The 12,997-nt window shown below is 37.5% G+C and overlaps 1 protein-coding gene and 1 pseudogene across 1 annotated transcript in view; one reads left to right on the top strand and one right to left on the bottom strand.

Annotated features, from left to right (window-relative positions):
* LOC112917206 (uncharacterized) overlaps positions 1-12,997 on the top strand; it is a 69,279-nt gene that overhangs the window by 47,312 nt on the left and 8,970 nt on the right. The window lies entirely within an intron of this gene.
* Positions 2,068-10,650, bottom strand: LOC140593726 (large ribosomal subunit protein uL1-like; annotated as a pseudogene).

The following is a 12,997-nucleotide window of genomic DNA, read 5'->3' as shown; positions in this document are numbered from 1 at the left end:
ACTTGTTTTTTCCAATAATTACGGATTTGCAGGTACCACCTCTCCTTCGTGACTAAGAAAAAACTTTGGCCTTTGGTGCCTAAGGCCCTGAAAAGGTCCTGGCATAGCATTGAACCTGTCTCATCACAAGGCACATATCCATGAGGTGAGCGTGGTGGCCAGTTTCCAGCAACAGAAAGCATGTTGTTAAAGAGTTTCACTTAATGACAGATGAACCACCTTGAAGTTTAAATAAAATTTGATTTTACATTGTCATAATAGTTTTCAGATTTTTTAGATTTGTTTAATTTTCTCCTGAGACCATGCTTGATTCTAAAAGTAGCTTTTCTGACATATCTGATAACTTCTGTTTTTCTGAAATTCTAGAAAAGAGCTTTTTAGCAAAGCATCAGTCCTTATATATTTAAAACAATTGCTCGGGCAGCCCGAGTGGCTCAGAGGTTTAGCGCCGCCTTCAGCCCAGGGTGTGATCCTGGAGGCCTGGGATCGAGTCCCACGTCGGGCTCCTGGCGTGGGGCCTGCTTCTCCCTCTGCCTGTGTCTCTGCCTCTCTCTCTCTCTCTCTCTCTCTCTCTCTCTCTCTCTGTGTGTGTGTGTGTCTCATGAATAAATAAATAAAATCTTTAAAAAAAATTGCTCATTTAAGAAAAAAGTAATACAATTAAGTTTAAAAGGTACACGAAGGTATAAAGTGAAAAACAAGATTACCTTCTTCCTCTTTGTATTTCCTGTACTTAAAGGTAACTGTTTTTAACAGTTTCTTGGATATCTTTGCAGAAAATGTGTACCTACAACATATATTTATACCTTTTTAAATTTACAACAATAGTTGTGTGTGTATGTGTATTACACAAGATTCTTTTTTTTTTATTTATTTTTTATTTTATTTTTTTTTACACAAGATTCTTTACAGGTTCACTCCTTTAATCACCAGGATAATCTTAAAGGCAGATACGATTATCAAACCGCATGCTGAATTGGTGGGAATTCAGTGAATATTTATTCCATTTGGCTGAATTTGTATATAAAAACAATGATAGTATGTAATTACTTAATATGCATGAGTCTATGATTGAGTCTACTCCTGATTGCACCAGTGACTATCATTTTCTGTGACCTGGTTTCTGTCCCTATAAATTGAATTGTGCCTATATCTCCTATCCACCTGAATGTGGTAGGGAGAATACAAAAAAAAAAGGGGGGGGGGGGAACAGGGCTGGGCAGCCTGGGTAGCTCAGCAGTTTAGAGCCGCCTTCAGCCCAGGGTATGATCCTGGAGACCCGGGATTGAGTCCCACGTCAGGTTCCCTGCATGGAGCCTGCTTCTCCCTCTCTCTCTCTCTCTCTCTCTCTCTCTCTCTCTCTCTGTCTCTGTGTTTCTCATGAATAAATAAATAAAATCTTTGAAAAAAAAAAAGACAGGGCCAAAATACAAAATCAATTTTTGTTCTTATATGCTACTAAGATAATACTGAAGAAGTAATGATACTATAACATTCCTTCTCATTTTACAAAGGCAATTTCTTTTATCTAAAGTGGACCTCATGGAAGTCATAAAAGTAGAATAGGATGGAGTCCATATTTTCTGCCCTTAGGGAATATATAGCCTCACCAAGTAAGAAGGTTCATACCAGATAGGAAACACAGTTTTTATTGCCAAGTGATACTATGTTATAGCAACTCTTGAACTTACACACTCTCTCTTTCCTCTTTCACTCTTCCTTTCTCCCACATTTCAACCAGAGTATATTCAACTCCTTAGAAATTTAGGGAAACTAGTCTTAAACCTCCCGTTTCAAAGCTTATGAAAGTCTCTTCATGACCTTGCTAAGTCTAGAATCTTTTTGCCTCCAGCAAGCATCCCCTCATCGGTCTTTGACTTGCCTCTCTGGATAGTCTTCATTTTGCCTAGGATTAAACTTTTCTCTCAGTGGTTTCTGTGAAAACACAACACACACACACACACACACACACACACACACACACACCATTAAGTAGAACCAACCAAAGACCTGGAACTTAGAGGAAAGAGACTCATATTGCAGGAAGGGCAACCTTGATAAGTCTTTCTAGACTCTGGCTTCATCCTTATCCCTTCCTTCCATGATGTCTCCAGAAGCTGTCAAAAACAGCCATGTATCATCTGGACTCATCAGTCAGGGTGCAAGTCAGTTTATCCTGTTATTAATTGTGTGAACTTGACTGCTTAGTCTCTAAACTCCAGTTTTCTTACTCAGATGTTAGGTAAGATTAAATTATACACCTGACTCTTAATGTGCTGTGGTTAAAGGTGCTGACCTCCATGCAGTTGAAAATCTACATGTAACTTCTGACTCCCCAAAAACTTTACTAATAGCCTATTGTTGACTGGAAGCCTTATCAATAACAAACAGTTAACAAATATTTTGTATGTTATATGTATTATATACTGTGTTCATGCAATAAGTAACCTAGAGAAAAGAAAATGTTAAAATCATGAGGAAGAGAAAATACATTTACTGTACTGTATTTATTGAAATAAATACACATAAAAAGCAGACCCACACAGTTCAAACCTCAGGGAGTCAACTGTACATGTAATGGTCTTAGCATGTACAAAGTTCAGTATATGCTAATTATCATCATTTTTATTAAAAGAGTGGTGCTTTCCTGAATGCTTCAATTTTGTTACAGACTTTGGCTAGATATACTTTTATATTAGCTCACCTTCATTCTTCCATACTATGGAAACTATGTAATTGTTCAAAGTAAATACTTTGGAGAGTGAAACATCTTATACTGGGATAACAATGTGAACAGTTGCTATTCTAGGCAAACAGGATGAGTGGTCACTCAGGGTTATACCCATAGTGCCTTATTTGTGGTTCATGCTTAGGGAACACAGGTCATTGTCATTGAGTGAGACAGTGAGGATATAGGACAAGTAAGGACACATTCATCTTTTTGAGTTTTAGTTCCTTACTCATTAAATTGAAGTTAACAGTAACTAGCTCAAAGGGTGGCTGTAAAGGTTAAATGAAATTGTGATCTCATAAAACACATTATATATGTGAAAATTAGACACCTGTTAATTCCCCTCTCCATCTCTGCAAATTACCTTAGCTGTCCTGATGGATAAGTTTTGTGTATAACTGTGTTATGGACTTACTTCTCACACCTCCTTAATGTATCTTTATATTGCATTTGGTTGGACATTGTAGGTGGTAGTCATAACGAACTACACAGGTGTTCGTCAGTTCCTCTCACAGGAGAGTTGGTCTGTATTGCTTCAATTAAGCACTTTTTTTTTTAACATCAAAAGGCATGAATTGTAGTGTTCAGGAACCACAACTGCTTTTCCTATAAATTCTCCTCTGGTATGTTTTTCTTCCTTTGTGTTTTCCTATTTTTTTGGATGATGCATAGTCTAAATAGGAAGATTTGTTCTTAAATATTTCAAATATGAATGTTTATGCATTTAATAGACTGTGTGTGTGGGCAGCCCAGGTGGCTCAGCAGTTTAGCACTGCCTTCAGAAGCCCAGGACCTGTTCCTGGAGACCCAGGATCGAGTCCCACGTCAGCTTCCCTGCATGGAGCCTGCTTCTCCCTCTGCCTGTGTCTCTGCCTCTCTGTCTCTCTGTGTATTTCATGAATAAATAAATAAATAATTAAAAAAAAAAAAAGACTGTGAATCAAAGGCCTTTGTTTTGTACATCAGCTACAGAGATGCATTTCTTTCTTAGGAAAAACTATCTAGCTGTAACCTTGAAAATTAATAGAATAATTGGTAATATACATACCAAATTTAATTTTCTTATGATTTATAAATAAATTTTTTATTTTTATTTTTTATTTTTTAAAGATTTTACTTATTTATTCATGAGAGACAGAGAGAGAGAGGCAGAGGGAGAAGCAGTCTCCATGCAGGGAGCCCGACCTGGTTTCTCGACCCCGGGTCTCCAGGATCAGGCCCTGGGCCAAAGGCAGCACCAAACTGCTGAGCCACCGGGGCTGCCCTAAATAAATTTTTTAAAACACAAAACTGGAGGAAGTAATAGACCTCAAGTTTTGAGTCTTTTGCAAAATGACCACAGCATTTTCACCATTATCTTCCATAGTTGTTCTCTCATTAGCAAATCTGTGTTCAGACCTAGTATTGCCCAGTCTTCAGGCTTACAGAGAGTCTATGAGGGACAGACAGGTAGTAAATGATTTTAGTCCTGTCATAAATTATGCAGTAGTGGAATGAAGGTGTGATGGGAGCATGGGGAAGATTGTGCAGAGGTTAAGGAAGACTGCTCCTGGATACCATTTAAGTGCTTAAAGGTGAATAGGTATTTAGGGAGTAGGGAGAAAGTCTTTGAAAATGGACTGGGAAATAGCATATGCAAAGCCTAGAAAGGCACATAAGAAGCATGATTTGTTTGGATCTTAACAAGTACAAGTAGGTGTGAATATGAATGTGGATGGGAAGGAGAGGACTAATTTAAAAAACAGGATTCTTATTCTAATTGATATAAGCAACCTTTTCTGGGGCTCTGGGTTTTATTGTATTGAAAGGATCAAAATTATAAGCAGATAAAGTTCTAGTTGGAGAAGTAGAAGTGTTAATGACTTGGAGCAACCTAAACTTCAGATACCTCTGTAAGGAGAAAAATTACTCACATTCTTTATTCTTGATAGTTTCTCTGTAGTCTCAAGAAATTAAATATTTAACATATTCTCATTCTTCAAAAGGATATTGCTACTTTAAGATGTTCCCACTTAAAAAATTAGATATATATAGATAACATAAAAGCTATATATACTGTTTCCAGCCAGTTGATTTAACATTCCATTCATTTTGTTAACATTTTCTCCTGCGAGCTGTTCGATGGCCACCAAACAATTTTACTGTGCAAATTCTTTGCAAATTTTGCCTTGTCAAAATGAATTGTGTGAGGGATGAAATAATTAAAAATTGCTTTTTTTTGTACAGCAAATAATGCTTTCAGAAAAAAACATGCTGATATTAACTGCCATTTCTGTTCCATTTTGCTTCCAAGAATTGTTTGAATGTATACTCCATCTTTTTATTATACAAGAAATAGAAATATAAATAATGATTTTACTGTTAACAAAATAGTAATTTCATATAGTAATATTTATATCCTCAGGTGAAAAGTAAAATAGTGTCATATGAGTGACTGTCTTAGTTCTAGTACCATCTTGCCTGCTTCATTTTGTTTTCTCCCTGTACTACACCATAGCATATATATATATACATATATATATATGTATATATATATATATATATATATATAGTTTTCATTTTTTACTTGGAAATTACTTTGAACACTCAGATTTGAGCTAGAAGAAACCAAGACCCAGTTAGAAACTGATTTGCTCCTTTGATTGATTGATTGATTGATTGATTGACTGATTGTAGCACTAGGATTTATTAAACTGTGTCTTAGTAAAGGTGCTGGGACAGTCTGCCAATTTTTCTTGAGCAATGACACTAGGAAATTGACAGCTAAGGGGATGTTGTACATGAGCTTATCATCTGTCATCTTCACGTGGCCAACAGCCACTGCCAGACATAGCACCTTCTTCATCTGGAATTTGATGGTGGATTTCACTTCATCCACTTTGGCCACCATGTTCTCATTGTAGGTCAGCAAGGAAGGGAACTTGCCAGCCTTATTCAGGCCTGGACCCAGGATTCATGGGATCTGCTTGATCAGAAATTCCAAAGCCAAAAAAGCATCATACTTCTTGGCCAACTTCCTGACTAGTTTTGTATTCTTGTTGAGTTTCTTCAGCACCTCAATGCCCATGTGGGGAATATCCATTGCCTTGGCCTCATCACAGTGCTGCTGGTCCCCCAAAACACACTCGGAGAACTTGGGGCGGGGGATGGACTTAAGCCTGACGGTACCCAAGAAGTGTTTGTCCTTCTGAGGGTCATAGTTCTTTAGGCTGATCTGTAGCTCCACTGTCTCCAGAAACTTCCAGTGCTTGTGCTGGTTCTTGTGGAGGACCTCCTGCACCGCCTCGTACAGGGTGTCGTGGGAGATTCTGCTGCTCATGGTAGCCAGAAAAAGGGATTTGATTTGCTCCCTTAAGACAGACATCTTCTCTAGGGGAGAAACTCTTCCACTCATCTTTGTGGTCCCAGTGCCTAGCCAGTAGGTAAAGATCTGTCAAATAGATGGATACATCTCCTACAACCCATAGCTTTTGATTCCTAATCAGTCTGTGTTCTTTGCTGTACACATACAGTTCCCCCATCTTTTTCTACTGCAAAATGGATTTACATAGCAGCTGCCCTAGGTTTCAAATTATGTGTAATAATTTGACATGCATAGTTGTTGGCTATCATAATCCCATCCCCATCTCACAAGAAAGCCAGGCTCACCAACATGTTAGGACAAGGGGACTATCTGGCCAGGAACCAGTGGATATACCAGAATATTCCTAAGTTTAATTTCCACACTCAAAATGGATGGCACTTTGTGCTTTTCAGTATGTTGTTCACGCTTCTTTTCATTAAACTACAGAATCAAGAGATTCTGTTGCATTAGAGACTATATTTCTAATAGTGTTTCTAAGAAAGAGTAGTTCAGGAGTGTTTAGGAAATTTGTGAGAGCATTGTTGGTTATCACAGTGATTGAAAGAATGCTACTGGCATTCAGTAAATGGGTAACAGATATGCCAGGCATCCACCAGTGCACAGGACAATTCCACACAGTGATATTAAAGTGGCACACTGTTTCCCTATTGAAAAACCACAACTGAACATAACTCTTTACATATACACACAAAGCATTTTTGCATTGTCTTAATATATAATGAATTTTCCAGGAATGTAACTATTATGGAAATTAGGGAAAATCATATTTAATTCAGTATTTGAAAAAGAGTGGTTCCCCAGCTTAATAACCATATCATAGACAGCAGTCCCCCTTGTAGTATTTGAGTCAATATTACCTGCATCAATATACCTGCATTTACATACCTGCACATATAACCGTTGCATTTATGGCATAGGCATACCTCAGAGAGATGGCAGATTTGGTTCCAGACCATTGCAGTAAAGCAAACATCACAATAAAGCAAGTCAAGTGAATTTTCTGGTTTCCCAGTGCGTGTAAAAGTTATATTTACACCATAGTCTATTAAGTGTGTTATAGCATTATGTCTAAACAAACAACGTACATACTATAACTTAAAATGCTTTCTTGTTAAAAAATACTAACCTTCATCACAGCTTTCAGTGAGTGGTAATTCTTGATCACAAATCACCATAACAAATACAATAATAATGAAAAAGATTTAAATGTGAGAATTTCTAAAATATGAGATGCAAAATGAGCAAATGAAGTTGAAAAAAAATAGTGCGAAAATATTTATTTGTTGTAGGATTGCCACACACTTTCAATTTGTAAAAAAAAAAAAAAGAAGAAGAAGAAGAAGAAACAAACAAACAAACAAAGGACCTGCAAAGTGCAGTAAAGCAAAAGCACAATAAAATGAGGTGTGCCTGGAAAGGCATAAGCATCTAACTGCTTTAATCTGTCTTTCATACATATGAGTTCTTGTCTCTCTGTTATAAAATATTTTTCTTTTCTTTCTTTCTTCCTTGTTGAGAACAGCCTATTTGGGGCTAGAGGAAACACAAGGGTAGAAACAGAAAGACTCATTAGGAGGCTCTTGCGGTTATTCAGGTTAGCAATTATGGTAGGGAAGATAGAGATAGAGCTAACAGGATTTCCTGACAGATATGGGTTATGAGAGAAAAAAGTCAAGGATAACTGTAGGCATTTGGGCCTGCGCAACTGAAAGGATGCATTCTAGTTGCTTTGAACTGCAATGAAAGAGTATGAGTGCAACGGTTTATGGAGGTAGGAGTTCCTTTTAGACATGTTGAGTTTGAGATATCTACTGGACATAGGAATGGCAATGTTGACTAGGCATATGAATATGAGGCTGAAGTTCAGAGAGGGATCTGAGCTTGAAATATATGGGAATTGTCAAGTATATGGTATTTCAAGAAATGTTCGAGTTGAATGAAATCACCAAGGGAATGAATATAAATAAAAAAAGGGTAAAGGACCTATGATTGAGATTTGGGATTCTCGGGATCCCTGGGTGGCGCAGCGGTTTGGCGCCTGCCTTTGGCCCAGGGCGCGATCCTGGAGACCCGGGATCGAATCCCACGTCGGGCTCCCGGTGCATGGAGCCTGCTTCTCCCTCTGCCTGTGTCTCTGCCTCTCTCTCTATCTCTCTGTGACTATCATAAATAAAATAAAATAAAATAAAAAAGAGAGAGATTTGGGATTCTCAAAGATTAAAAAAAGCATAGAAAAGAGATTGAGAAAGAATATCAGGGAGGCTGGAGGAAAAGCAAGAGAGAGTGCAGGTGTTCTGGAAGCCAAATGAAGAAATTATATCTGGAGGGGTGAGTGGAAAATTGATTCTTAGATTTAGCAATGAGCTAAACATGATGGATGAGCTTGGTTTGGGTGGAGCAGTGGGGGTAAGAGCCTGACAGGAGTGAATTCAATAGAGAATGGAAGGTGAGAATATGAAAAGGCAGTTAAGTTATCCTCCCATAGAAGATAGCTGGTAGGGGAAGTAGGATCAAAAGGAAGGTGTTTTTGTTTTAAGATAGGTAATATAGCTACTTATTTATTCTCTGATCCACTATAAAAATCAAAGGAGATAGTGATGATGCTGAAGCTAATATAAGGGGACTGGCATCCTGGTTAGCCATGGTGTACCTATGACTGCACCATTGGTTTTCCAAGCATCTAGTATGCCATAGCTCTGGAATAGCTAATTGATGCATAATACAAATACAAAATAGATTTTTGAGGCCCTGGGATCAGAAAGTGTTGTCACTCACCAGTGTTTCTTCCTTTTTTGTTTAGGAAAGTTGATCAGGCACCAGTCAAGGATTTGGGCTTCATTTAGCCAGACACTAAATTAGAAATTAGTGGGAAATCAGAAGGGAAGGCAGAAGCAATTCATGTTCTGTAGGCAACTGCCTGAGAACAGCTAAAGTTTGTCCTTCTTGTCCACTTGGAACCATCTTAACCATTTTGACTTGTAGGCAGAATGGCACAGGGCCTTTAGAATAAGGAAAGTGAGGCACTTATGAGGGCACAAAATATAAAGAGGCACTCTCTTTAAGAGTCATGCAAATACAATGTCGGCACTTGAGAATGATGTCTCCCTGCGTTTTGTACCCTAGGCACCTTGCTTGCTACACACCCCTTAGTTCCCCCAGTCCTGAGAATGGGCACTGCAGTTTAAGGAACAATAGAAATTATCTTTCCCTAATTACTTCTTCTCATATTACCAGTTGGAGGTTAAGGTTAATGTGCTTTGGTCAGTCGCTTATTCCTCTCCTTCCTCCATATCTGGTTCTTTGACAACTAACAAATGAAGAAGACTTGGTAAAGAAGAAAAGAAATGCTTCTGGGCTGCAAAATCCTATTGTTGGTGATGAGACAGAGTGGGGAATGACTGGTTGGAGCCTTTGGCCCAGGAACATGAAATTTTGGATACCTAAGAGACTGGAGAGAGGGAAATGGGGGACATAAGGGAGACTGGTTGGGATCAATTCTGTTTATGAAGACTAGAATAGAAACTGTCCCTCTCTAGCTTAGTACATTTGTCATTTTTAAGAGTTTTTAAGGGCCCCGGTACCATTTTATCTTTCTATCTTTGGAACCCAAGGGTGATAAGAGGTTATCACTTATCTTGTTAGTGCTAAGAATTGAGTTTCTGGTTCTGCCCAAGTGCAGATCTGAGAAAGATCTTCCAAGGTCATCTGAGGAATTATCCATCTTCATACCTCAGAAACCAAGGAGGCCTTACATACAGCACATCTGCAGAACCCAGAGAATTCTCAAGGCTTTGTGTCCTGGAGAATATTGTCAATTGGTCTTGTGCTTGTCCCCTCTGAGGGAGCCATAGTGATAAAGGTATGATAATCATGGACCATCTTGATCATACTATCTGAGTTGATCTGAGTTGACAGATTTTCATATGAAGAACATTTAGGACCAAATATGTAAAATGGTGCCGATGTGCTTGTATGAAAACTGAGAGTCAGTTGAAGGAATAGTGGAGAGAAATATACAAAGATGGCTGTGAGGAGCTTCTATCAAGAGGAAAATTCTAGAGAGGCAGGCAGCTGACACATTTTGAAGAGAAAGGATGGAGGTGGTTAGAGATATGGTCCGTGATTTTCTTATAATTGAGACATTGCTGATTATGAGACTGAGGAAAAACCCACTGAACTTACAAGTGAGAAAGTTTTCTTTGTTTTAAAGAGGCTCGTGGTAAAAACTGCAATGGCAAAAGTCCCTGACTAATTATGAATAAAATAAAAGGTAACTAATTAATGATCCTATTTTTTAGTTCTAGAGGTAATTCACTGCAAAAGTTATACCCTTATATGTTTCAGCCACATATGAATGAATCTGGGAGCAGTACTAGGAGATGAAAGAAATTTTTATTTCAGTTTCTTCTGAGATGAAGCCTGATGTTGCTTTAGTTTGTGTTAGTTCCATATCTAAGAGTTGAAAGTCATCTGCCCATGGAAAGCGGTCCTCACTGAAAATAGTAGACATTTGACTTTATTCAGTGTTACATAGTGAGGAGGTCCTTTGAGAATTTCCCCAGAACTTATTTTCCAAAAAATTAATCAAATATTTCCCAGGAGAGCTTTCTTCTTTTTATCATAAGCAATGTTATTTTTGTTAGTAATAGTTACCTTTCTAGGCCCTTGCTTCTTCTCCACCTCTAGTCGCACAAAGGACGTAAATAAGAAATGGAGACTGACTCATGAACTTCATTTTAAATCTAGTGTCTTTAAATCTTTTGTTTTCATATATGTGGCAAATAGTAGACTTTTATTAAATGCTTTTTTGAAAGCACTAAGTATAATGTATATTCTGCTTAATTATTTCTTTTATTAGATGGTAGAGTTTATTAGCTCATGGTTTGAGCTCTGGTTGTAAACTGCCTGGATTCAGATCCTGGCCTTATTCCTGAGGTATGTGATCTTTGTAACTTCTCTGTGCCTTGGTTTCCTCTTAAATAAAAAGTAGAGATAATAATAGTGCCTACCTTTTAAGATTATTATGAGAACTAAATAAATTGATACACTTAAAGCACTTAGAACAGTTTCTGGCATATGATAGGTACTTAATAAATATTACACGTGACTTTAACAAAAGCTGCCAGGCATTTAATATTTAAAAAGTGAGAAAACCAAATCTCTGCTGCTTCTTCAAATAGCACTGTAACTGGCAATGAATACTTGAGTGTTGGTTGTGTGAATTGTAGATCAGCCTTTTTATAGTGGATGTAAATAGCTTCCTGTGTTTCTGAAGATGGAGGAATAGAAGTCATCTTCCCATCTGGCCTCATATCAGTATATCACTCTTGACATACTCTTGACACTGTTTATATATTATTTATATTTCTGCTAATCATATAAGTGAGCTGGGTTTTCAAACATTTGTGGGGACTGAGTATCCAGATTTGTTTTTCTGTGGATATTCTATGTCCCTGATGTTTCTTTCCTTCCAGGTGAATTTTAGGAGTGTGTGATTTGTTCCATCTTTGTGTCTGTCCCTCTACCCAAATTTATAGAATCAAAATAAAGGAAAGCGTATCCCCCCCCCCCCAAAAAATGATGAGATTTCCATATAGGCAGCATCATGTTATTCACAGGGTTCTTTGTTAATATAGGCTCATAGACAGGGAGATGGCTAGTTCTGCTCACTAAAGAGGACAGAGTTCTCTTCATGTGGTGTGCCCACAGGACCTCCCTCCCAGTTTCTCTCTCATTGCCAGTAATACAAGTCCATTGTATAAACTCATGGGAAAATGTAGCTTCTCGACTAATAGCCACCTGATGGTATAGCATTTTGGTGTTCATAAAGCACTTTTATTTATTTATTTATTTATTTATTTATTTATTTATTTATTTCATAAAGCACTTTTAAATAAGTGAATTTAGTCGGCTCACAGCAGGCTAATGATAAAATATTTTTTATCAGTATTCTACAGCTGAAAAAAATGAGCCTGCATGAGTTTAAAGGAGTTCAGGGTTATATGGTAAAAATATGCAGTGAACCCACATCTGCTGACTCCTTAAATCCTGTGTCCTTCCCATTTTATTGCTTTCTCATCAGAATCACTTGGGCTCAATAAAATCAAGTAACGGGACCTGAAATAGTATCTGAGGCTGTTCATTAGAAATCATAATCACAAAATTAGAATTTCAAATACCGTAAGATTTGACACTGAAAAGGTTACTTTTTATAATAAAAGGCCCTACTTTCTTTTTAGATATATTGTTCATTCTTCCTGGTTTTATAACATCAACATTTTCTGACAAACTTTAAATTTTTAAAGATTTTTTTTCATTATATGTGTACTTTGTCATTAAAGTAGATTTCACATTGATAGAAATATTTTTTTCTTTCAGTGTGGCTAGTGTTGAATAGTAGGCCTAGATTAAGACTCTCTGAAATTCTTAGAGTATAATTACTAGTTCTTATCCTGTACTTGGTAGGTAGGTGAGTGGCCCCAGGAAGAATAAAATAGGTCTATTTTTGTAACCATTATTTTTCTAAACCTCATTCTGAGTAAATGGCACATTTCTGTATTGCAGGGACAAATCTCAGACCTGTAGCATTGGTTTGAAGAATATGAGTGTGGACCTTTGTTACTTCATGGAGTTGTGTTCGTGTGCCCCTCCTGAGCTGCCAGTGCCACAGATGCAACCACAGCTGGCTGGTGCCATATGTACAGTGACTTACTGAGTGAAAGCTCACTCACTATAGCAGATTTTGACAGGGAACCGCCTATTTCAAGATCACATTCAGTGATCAGTCACTAATGAATTCTGAAAGATGCAAATTCCTGTAGTAATACTAATAGCTATTTTTTTAAAGTAATTACTGCATGCCAGGTTGTATTTAAGTCTTCATGTTCATTTTAATTTAACTC

Source organism: Vulpes vulpes, chromosome 8, assembly GCF_048418805.1.
Source record: "Vulpes vulpes isolate BD-2025 chromosome 8, VulVul3, whole genome shotgun sequence".
In the NCBI taxonomy this organism is placed as follows: Eukaryota; Metazoa; Chordata; class Mammalia; order Carnivora; family Canidae; genus Vulpes; species Vulpes vulpes.
Note: the sequence above shows the minus strand (reverse complement) of the source record. Positions and strands in the feature narration are given on the sequence as shown.